Genomic DNA, 9,991 nt, shown 5'->3' with positions numbered 1-9,991 from the left:
TAATGAAATAATGTCCTCTGCAGCAATATAATGTGACTGGAGGCAATTATCCTAAGTAAATTAACACAGGAACAGAAAACCAAATGCCACATGTTCTCTCTTTTAAATGGGAGCTAAACATTGGGTACACATGGACATAAAGATGGTAATAATAGACACTGGGACTACTAGAGTTGGGGGAGAGGGAAGGAGATACGTGTTGAAAAGCTAACTGTTAGGTACTACGCTCACTACCTGGGTAAGGGAATCAGTGTATCCCAAACCTCAGCATCATGTAATATACCCCTGTAACAAATCTGCACTTGTACCCACTGAGTCTAATATAAAAGTTGGAATTTAACAAATAATTAAATAAAACAGTCAAAAAATTAAAAGTAGCATAATTAAATAAAACAGTCAAAAAATAAAAAGTAGCTTATCTTTATATAGCAATAGGTGTTACAGGATTATTCAGTAAATGTGGCGATTCCCTGCTGTAGCAATCTTGAAAGTCTTTGTGAAGGAGATGAATCTTAAGAGGTACTGCAGTGAAGGATAGACATTTAAAGCTAAAGGAAATAGCTAAAGGAGAAGAGGAAAAGGCCTACCAAACAGATACAATAGCACTGGTATAGGATGAAGTAGATCAGGAAGGCACGATTTTTCACTCATGAAAAAAAGAAGCATAGTAAGATATGGACCTATGTATTAGTCTCAAATATGCCTGTGTCCAGAAAATAAATACAAAATTGCTCAATTTAAGGTATACACTATCCTAGATGAACATGTGTCCACACCGGAACTGCTGTTTTTCAATCAAGAGTACGAATTCTTGGGGAGTTCTGGGACCCTGAGGGAGGATAGTAGTGAGCTGGGTAAGTAGCCTACACATTTGACACAACAGGTGGTGTATTAGTCAGGGTCGTCTAGTGGGACAGAACTAATAGGATAGAGGAGTTTATTAAGGAGTTTTGACTCATGCAATCACAAGGTGAGGTCTCACAATAGGCCGTCTGCAAGTTGAGGAGAAAGGAAGCCCATCTGAGTCCCAAAACCTCGAAAGTACGGAAGCCCACAGTGCAGCCTTCAGTCTGTGGTTGAGAGTCCAAGAGTCCCAAAGCTGACTAACTTGGAGTCCTATGTTCAAGGGCAGGAAGCATCCAACAGGGAGAAAGATGGAGGCTGAGAAACTAAGCCAGTCTAGTCTCTCCAGTTTCTTCTGTCTGCTTTTATTCTGGCCACACTGGCAACTGATTAGGTGGTGCCCACCCAGATTGAGGGTGTGTTTGCCTGCCCCAGTCCACTGACTAAAATGTTAATCTCCTCTAGCAACACCCTCACAGACACACCCAGGAACAATACTTCACATCCTTCAATCCAATCAAATTGACACTCAATATTAATCTTCATAGGTGGTAATGGACAATAGAAGTGATCTGGCTGGTATCTGTGGCTGCTACAGTAAGATCTAATAGCATGGGATAAATTGCATTTCAAGGCAGCCTACTTTTACGAACAGCACCATTAATGTTAAGTATTTGGAAAGATTCATTGACATTTCTGGGACTGTTGCTATTACATTCATTCCCCACAGCTTGCCCCCAGTCTTTCTTTCAGGTTCTCTCTCTTTCTCTCTCCCCACCTACTTAATTCTTCCTTTCCTTCTAGGAGCTAGCCTTCCTCTGCTTCACCCCCGTATCACTAGGTACCAAATTGGGATACTCTATTTTTACAAGTGTAGTTTTTAACCTAAATCAGTGTCCCTTTCATTATTAATCTGTGTGATTTGCTTAAATAGAAAGAGATTTATTAGAGTCTTAGAGAGCTGAAAGAATCTCCAAGAAGGACAGTAACAACAGAAGCTAAGAAAAAGCTCAATCATATTTAATTACCTTCAAATGAAAGCCCCAACACTATTTTTTATTGTGCTAGGCACTAAGGATTTTAAGAGTTACATGCTAGGACTTCCACTAGACCAGAATACAAGGCATCAAACCCACTGAACCTGTGCTACATGCTTTATAAGAAGCCAACATCCCTCGATATAGTTGCTTCCTCTCATTCATTGCTTGCTTCCTTCCTCTGATTTGATGTAGTTATAACTACTTAGAGGAACCACAGCTGTGTGGGAGTCCATCTGCAAAGGAATCTGAAAATGGTAATTATCTATGTATGTGTGTATGTGCTCATCTATGTATCTATTAATAATTTGTTCATTTCTTTTTAGTTTACCAGATTTTTTTTAAAGAAAATTGTATTAGAAAGTGGTTGAAATGAATATTGACTCAATTTATAGTACTCTCAAAACATCTCATTCTAATTTGTTTGAAGTGATTATTTAATCCTGAAAAATCTTTGAAAAAATTGTGTGAATACATATTTAAAGAGTTTCCAATAGCAAAAATAACCAAATAATTTGATGAATCATGATATCATTTAGTAGCCCTAGGTAATATTGAACACATTTTATACATACATTAGCTGCCTTTAGATAGTTTTACAAACATAATATAGTTTGTTAAAATCTAGCATTATATGGAATAATAAAATACATTTCATTTTTCTGCTAACAGTTGCCTAAATAGAGGTTTAACATTTGGTGCAAGGGATGAATTTACTAAATCACCCTTCTGGGAGAGGGGTCCCAGAAGATGCATAAAGTTTGTTTGCCTTCATGCAAAGTTATGCTCTTTCTGGACTTTCAGGGTGTAGAAGTAGCAAAAGTTAAAAATAGCATTCACAAAGAGTGGATAAAAAAGACCACAAATGTAAAAAATATCAGTGTAATTATCTTTAATGCAGGATTAAAGATAATGAAGTTAACTAAAGAGACTTGGTCTGAAACTTATTCAGATAAAACAGAATTCCAAAAGAGTATTACGTGGGCCCTAAAGTAATTTATTTATTTTTTAATGGTGTGTAAAATGTCTTACAATTGTTTTTCACTGGTACTTTCCTTTTACTCTCCTCAGGACACATGGGATGAAAATTAAGTAATTTAAAATTTCAATGAACATATGTACCATGGTATTCACTTTGTTTTTTCCTATCCAAACTAAAATGAAAACATTCCAGGTCATTTTATTTTCAGAATCAACCCTCAAAACAGCAAAGTTCTAACAAATGATTGAAATAATTGCTCAATTATTAAAACAAATGACAGTTGCAAGTTTTTACTAAAAAAATGAATATTCATAATCACCTCCAAAAATAAAGAATGAGGATGCTACAGATAATCATTTCAATCAGAGTGCAGGTGTCAGATTCCCAGGTGAAGGGAGTTAGGCCACATAGTATAAACCTGGCTATGGCCAAATGCAGCCAATAGGTATTGGGTTCTGTCTTTTTAATTTATTTTTTGACTTTTATATAATTGAAGAAAATATTATATATCCAAGAAAATACATGCTTTCGATTTCTTTCTGCCAAAGGTTTCTTCAGCCTAGTCTTTGATTCATTATAATATTTTCTCTCTTGATATCTCAAAAATAATATAACATTATTTTATTTTGCCGCGTGGAAATCCAAAATCCAATTATAACTTTGTGTTCTCAGAAATGAACTGTGCTTCAATACCAAATATTTTAGGCTTGTTTAAAAGAACAATTAAAGGAGAAGAAAAACAAGAACAAGAAAAAGGTCATAAAGGGACAGAAGGAGGATAGTAGTTGTCCTATCAGTGGTAAATCAGAAGGGAGGTCTTCACTTCTCCCTTTCTCCCAGTCTCAATCTGTACATCTATCTGGATTTGTATTGATCTTTATCTTCTACCCTCTTTCATTTTCAGGGATGTGTCACATTTTTCCCAAATCTAATATTCAGCCTTTCACAGGGAACAATGGGGAGGCATCTTTTGCCATCTCTTTCATTATTATGGATTTTGCTTCACAGGTCATCCACTACCTTATCTGGGACTCCAAATTTCCCACTCTATGTCTTTCCTGTCCAAAATAAACATCTCTACATTTCTGTGAGCTCAGAAAACAAATGAAGACACATAACAATTTTTGTTTAATCTTTACATACCTGCAACCTTCTACAGCTGCATCACTGTTCTCCTTCACATCAATGTTCCAAATAGTATTTTCCTCTTCCCATTTCACATTTCTATTCCCACTCTTAAAACTCGTGGTAGTTTAGAAAAAGGAGGTGGTCCACAGTGTTAAGAATCCTAGGATGTTGAATAGAGACAAGCCATTTTTAAAAGGCTTTTCAATTTCTCTTAAACAATAACTGGTGACATTTGGAAGTGTAGGTTTATTAGAGTGGGAGTTATTTTTAATAAACTGGGTTATAACTTTTTTAAACTTTATCACAGCTGATGACTTGCAAAAACAAGATAAAATAATAAAATTTCCAAAAATTTCAATATGGCTTTTTATACTAACAATAAAACACCTTATTTGCTACTAAAATAGTACAAGTAAATAAGGAAAATAGAGAAACTGATGTCATTTAATAATTATTTCAATATGAATAGAATAAAACATAATGAGGAACACATGTTTGCTTGGTGCTAATGATACAACGTTTTGCAGTTTTATAGATAAAGCAAAATGTGTAATTTGAACCAGATGTTGAAATACTTTAGGATTAGTATCCAAGGGCAAATATTTCAGAAAATATGTGGAAAGGTAAACCACATATTTGCTACTGGGAGTCCTCTATGTATGTGTCTTTAGATTGCACTTTACTTGGTTTCTCAAAATGAAATCGCGATCCGTTCTCAATACTCTATATGTTTTAAAAGTCCCGCAGAAGCAGTTCAGCAAAGTGGTTAACAGCTCAGGTTCTGTGTCATATTTTTGGCTTCATCATTTCCCGGCTACGGGACCTCAGAAAACTTAACTTTTCTGAGCCCCAGATTCCTCATTTGTAAAACGAGAATGATAACATTAAAACAACCTCATAGGACCAATGTGTTGTTTAGGTTAAGACAATGCCTGTGAAGTATTTTCAGTGGAACACAGTAAGCACTCAATATAAAGTAGTTAGCACTGTTGTCACTTATTATCACTAGTATTTTTCATTTTAATACCAATAAAACTAACACTTTTCAAAAAAAACTTTTCAAAATTATTAACTGTTAATCTGAGCATCCTTTCAGTCTCACTAACAGTGTCAATTGTTTGCATCCTGAGAAGTGTATGAAATAGGTTCTTTTAAGTTGCATAGCACAGAATCACATTCAGTTTTCTCAGGCGATGGGAACATATTTTAACAATATATTGGTAAATAAGGAAATACAAGAGCAGGCCTTAGAAGCCACTTGGGGCCTGAAATGTCCATTTCTTACAGGACCTCATACAACCCCAGCTCTATTGGTCTGGATGTGCTGAATCAGAAGTATCTCTACTAGTCACTTCTGCTAAAACAGGTATTGCCTGGGCTCTGTGGAAATAGTTCTACCTATTTGATGTCCAGCTACTACTGCAGAACCTGCTGCACCTGCACTGACTCTAATGTTAAGGTGACCGATTTCAACTCACTTTTCATACCACCCTTTTTGGGGAGCTGCTTTCCCCATTTCACCACAGGAGGGCAATAGTCTGTCTGGGAAGCTGTTTTGTACAACACAACCCTGTCCCCTCACCAGGCCTGACAGGGAAGGGCCATCAGAGTCCACTCCCCAAAGACAGTGACTTAGCCTAAGCTATTCATGGTTCAATCCCTAGGAATTTGAAGTTGAGACTGAAAAAACAAAAGTCTGCTCCAGGGAGCAACATGTCAACTCGGGATTCATCAGCGGCCATGTTTTGTTGTTGTTGTTGTTGTTTTGCTATGTGGTCAGGAAAATTGGAATCAGCTGATCCTTGAGAATGAGAAAATTGAAACAGACACAAAGAGAGGCATAAAACCTCCTAGTTCCTGTCTCCAGGCAATTCCAGAGAACTAAATTTATGCCTACCCTTCAATTCTATGAGATATTCTAGCATCATTGTAATAAATATTCCATATTGCTTAAGCTAGTGCCTGTGAGTACCTGTAATTTGAAACTGAGTCTAAATAACCAGTACAAAGGTAAGCTAATTTTTTCTCCTAAGGATGTGAATTAGGCACTAAAATAGTATAAGTTTTATACTAAAATTCCAAAATAAATTTTGTAACCATTCTGCAGTATTGAAAGAGGGACAAAAAAACTTGGATCATTAAATTCTGGGAATAGTACAGTTTTGATGACCTCAGCTATTAAATTATTTTAAAGGTTTTTATTTGTCTCATCCTTATTATTGAAATTTTAAATTCTTAACATACTTGACATGTGGTAGAGAAAATAAATATTCAATTATCTTAGGATCTTCAATTCAAATAAATAGTAATTTCATAGTTAGAAATATAGATAAAAATGAAGACAAGAGAAGAGGTGATGAAGGTTTGCTGTAAATCCAGGAGATATGTATGTGTGTGTGTGTATGTGTATGTGTGTGTATGTGTATGTGTGTGTATGTGTATGTGTGTGTATCTAAAGAATATCTGAAGATGAGTGTATTATGACTAAACTCAAACTCTGATATAAATTTGTTTTCTTGTCACTTGTCTTTTTCTCTAAGGTAGTACACCCACCCACCAACCCACACACACACACAGGCACACACAAGTATTTTTAAATTTTCTGTAATTAAGGTCGCGTACATATATATTCCCATCATTCCAGGGTGCTGGCATGGAGCTGACCAGGTGGGTGATACTTGTGTTTCCAGTGATTACAATCTGGCCTCAGTCATTCTAAAATCACATTCCTAAAGCCATTTCAGACTTGTGCTAATAGTTGGCTTTGAATATTAGGGGCTTAATTGGAAGCAACCAATTCTGGCCAGTTAGATCCTGATGAGGCTTGAAGAACTCCTGAAACAGATTTACATTTCTCAGAGTTCTCTTTCCCAAGAATTGTCCTTTTCTTTTGTATGATTCATCTGTTGCATGGATGCATGGTTGTCCCTCATCCACGCTCTTTTCTTGAATGTACCAGTCATTATCGCTATATAACAAATGTGCCCTAATTTGGTGGCCTGAAAAAAAACCCACCATTTGATTATGTTAATTGCTCCTGTGGATCAGGAATTCAGACAGTGTCCAACAAAAATGGCTAGTCTCTGGTCTATAATTTTGGAGCCTCTTTCACTTCCTTGTCTGGTGCCTGACTTAATCTGCCTCAGCTGGGACTGCAAACCGGATACGCACACAGGGCCTCCCTAGGTAGTTTAGGTTTCTCTTAGCATGGCAGCTGGATTCTGAGATACCCAAGAGGCAGCACCTAGAAAGTGATTGTTCTAGGAGAACAAGGTAAAAGCTGCATGGAAATTTTGTGTCCCAGCCTTGGAAGTTAAATAGCATCACTTCCTCACTGAATTTATAGAGCAGGGGATATAGACCCCATTCTCAACGGAAGGAATGTCATAGAATTTGCAGCCATCTTAAATCCAATCAACTAACAGCTGACAGAAGAAGCCAAATCAGAATCTAAGTATACATTATTGGTAAAACTAGATTGGAAAATACAGCAGGGATATTTTGCTTATCCCACTCTTATTTGAGTTTGCCTACCTAGATGCAGATAAAATTTCAAAACAGCAGTTTCTTCCTCATTTTTCCACCCTGTTGTAAGAGAGGATAGATCCCAAAATATTTATTACATTGGAAGAGGAAATTATTTTACTTTGGAAGAGGAAAATATTTATTACATGGAAGAGGAAAAAGAGAAGAATTTACTCTGCATGAAGGCAGTCAAGGGAGAAAAGAGAGCTTTGAAACACCAACTGATTATGTGGACAAATTAGATACTCCTTCCTCCTCCTGCAGAGTAGTGAGTCAGGGAGTGGACGGTATAATAATGAGAAGGGTCCTGAACAAGATACCCAAGAAAGTATAAATGGTGGTGCATTTTTCTTTCTCTGCAAAGGTAACACATTGAGGACAATTTTTTTCCCTAATAATTCCCTGCCTCACTCTCTCATAATCTCTAAGCAATATATATGTTTCTCAAACCTAAAGATATAAAACCACATAGTATGTAATCCCAAATGGTGTAAAAGTTTTGTGCGAAATCATTGGAGATAGAAGGAAATAGCCTGGCTTGCTTAGCTCTCAAAATTAAATAGAAAAATAATCAGAGATTTTTACGTAACCAGGATATTAGTTTTGTTGCTTAATGTCAATTTTATGCATTTAACAAAATGCAGACTAGATACCATGTGCATTATTAAATAGCTCCTACTATGGAAATGTGATAGTCAATATTATAATTATCCAGGATTGTAATCTTGAAATAGAAATGCTTAACAATATATTTGTTTTCTCTGTTGTTTTCCATGTAGAGCTTACCATGCAGTATTTCTTCTTCATAATACTTAATACAAGTTTAATGAATGAATTATGCTGTAATTTCTTACTGTGTGACATCTTTCTAGTAGTCATAGATTGTGTTGATGGCTCCAATACTTCACAATCACTCTGATTAAAGCTATTGCCTTGAGACTTTGCATTTTCTTCCACAAAAGAGGACACTTCTCTGTCCCCTGATTTGGGGTTTGGTCATCTAACTAACTTGCTTTGACCAATGGAATAAAATGGAACTTACAGAGAGCTAGTTCCAAGTCAAGGATCTAAGAGACTTTGTGTAAAATGCAGTTCTACATGAGCTGATGCCATCATCATGAGAAAGACACACCTAGTCTAGCCTATTAGTCTGTGGAAGAGAATGAAAAACACATGAAACAGAACTTTCCCATGTAAATGAAACCTGCCAAATCCAACCAACAGCAGAGCCCACATGTCTGGCATTACTCCTGTGTTTGCAGTTAGCTGCTTGTGCATTTGCAAATACCAACAGGGACTCACTTTAGGCTGCATTTGGCTGGGGCAGCTTACCTGGTATTATGGTCCGAATGTATTCCCTAAACTTCGTGTGTTGGAAACATAATCCCCAATGCAAATGTTGGGAGGATGGGTCTTTGGGGAGGTATTTAGGTCATGAGGGTTCTGTCCTCATGAATGGATTAATGTCATTATGAAAGGACTCAATGGAGGGAATTTGCCCCTCTCTCTTTTGCCCTTCCATGCCTTCTACCTCTTTTACTTGCCAAGGATACAGCATTCCTCTTCTTCAGAGGATGCAGGAACAAGGCATGAACTTGGAAGCAGAGATTAGGCCCTTACTAGAGCTGAACCTGCTGGTGCCTTGATCATGGGTTCCAGCCTCCACTAAAAGTACATTTCTGTTCTCTATAAATTACCTAAAGTATTTTGTTATAACAACACAAAGTAAGACATCTGGTACGTCTCTCCTCTACAGCCCATCCATCTTCCTTTTGGGAGGCTAACACAGACATGTTCTACTCATAGTGATTGGAGAAATGCTAAAAAGCAAATAGAAATGCATGAGGGTGCTGACTTCAGCAGCACATACACTAAAATTGAAATGATATGGAGATTAGCATAGCCTCTGCGCAAGGATGACACACAAATTCGTGAAGCATTGCAGATTTCTCTAACACAAAGGACAAATGCTTAAGGAAATGGATACCCCGTTTCCCATGATGTGATTATTATACATTGCCTGCCTCTATCAATGTATCTCACGTACCTCATGAGATATTTAAACATCTATTATATACCCACAAAAATTTAAAATGAAATATTTTTAAAAAGTGTATGAGGGCCTTTGAAGCCTAGGCTTTGAACAGACATACCTTAATTTCTGCCTCATTCTGTTAACCAAAACACATCATATAAAGAGCTATATTCTGCCTTTATCAGAGAAACTCTAAAGTCATATGACAAAGGGCTCAGTTAGAGAGAGGGGTGAAAAATAAGGATTATTAATAAAAATTCATTTCTAGCCTTTCCCATATCCACCTAGATAAAGAAATAGAATATTACCAGGACCTTAGAAGTCACTCTGATGTCCTCACTCAGTTATTATCTCTAGCCTTCCTCCTCCATGTTAACAATTATCTTGACTCCTATCTACATAGATAAGTTTTGCTAACTTTTATAAAATGGAATAAAAAAA

At 36.6% G+C, this 9,991-nt stretch overlaps 1 non-coding gene across 1 annotated transcript; it reads left to right on the top strand.

Annotated features, from left to right (window-relative positions):
* The first annotated feature begins 9,362 nt into the window (after positions 1–9,362).
* On the top strand, positions 9,363–9,466 carry LOC112208746 (U6 spliceosomal RNA). The gene has a single exon (XR_002943321.1). It is a non-coding gene; the product is annotated as a U6 spliceosomal RNA (small nuclear RNA).
* The last annotated feature ends 525 nt before the right edge of the window (positions 9,467–9,991 follow it).

This window comes from Pan troglodytes, chromosome 2, assembly GCF_028858775.2.
Source record: "Pan troglodytes isolate AG18354 chromosome 2, NHGRI_mPanTro3-v2.0_pri, whole genome shotgun sequence".
Classification (NCBI taxonomy): Eukaryota; Metazoa; Chordata; class Mammalia; order Primates; family Hominidae; genus Pan; species Pan troglodytes.
The sequence above is the reverse complement of the archived record's forward strand: the minus strand, read 5'-3'. Positions and strand labels throughout refer to the sequence as shown.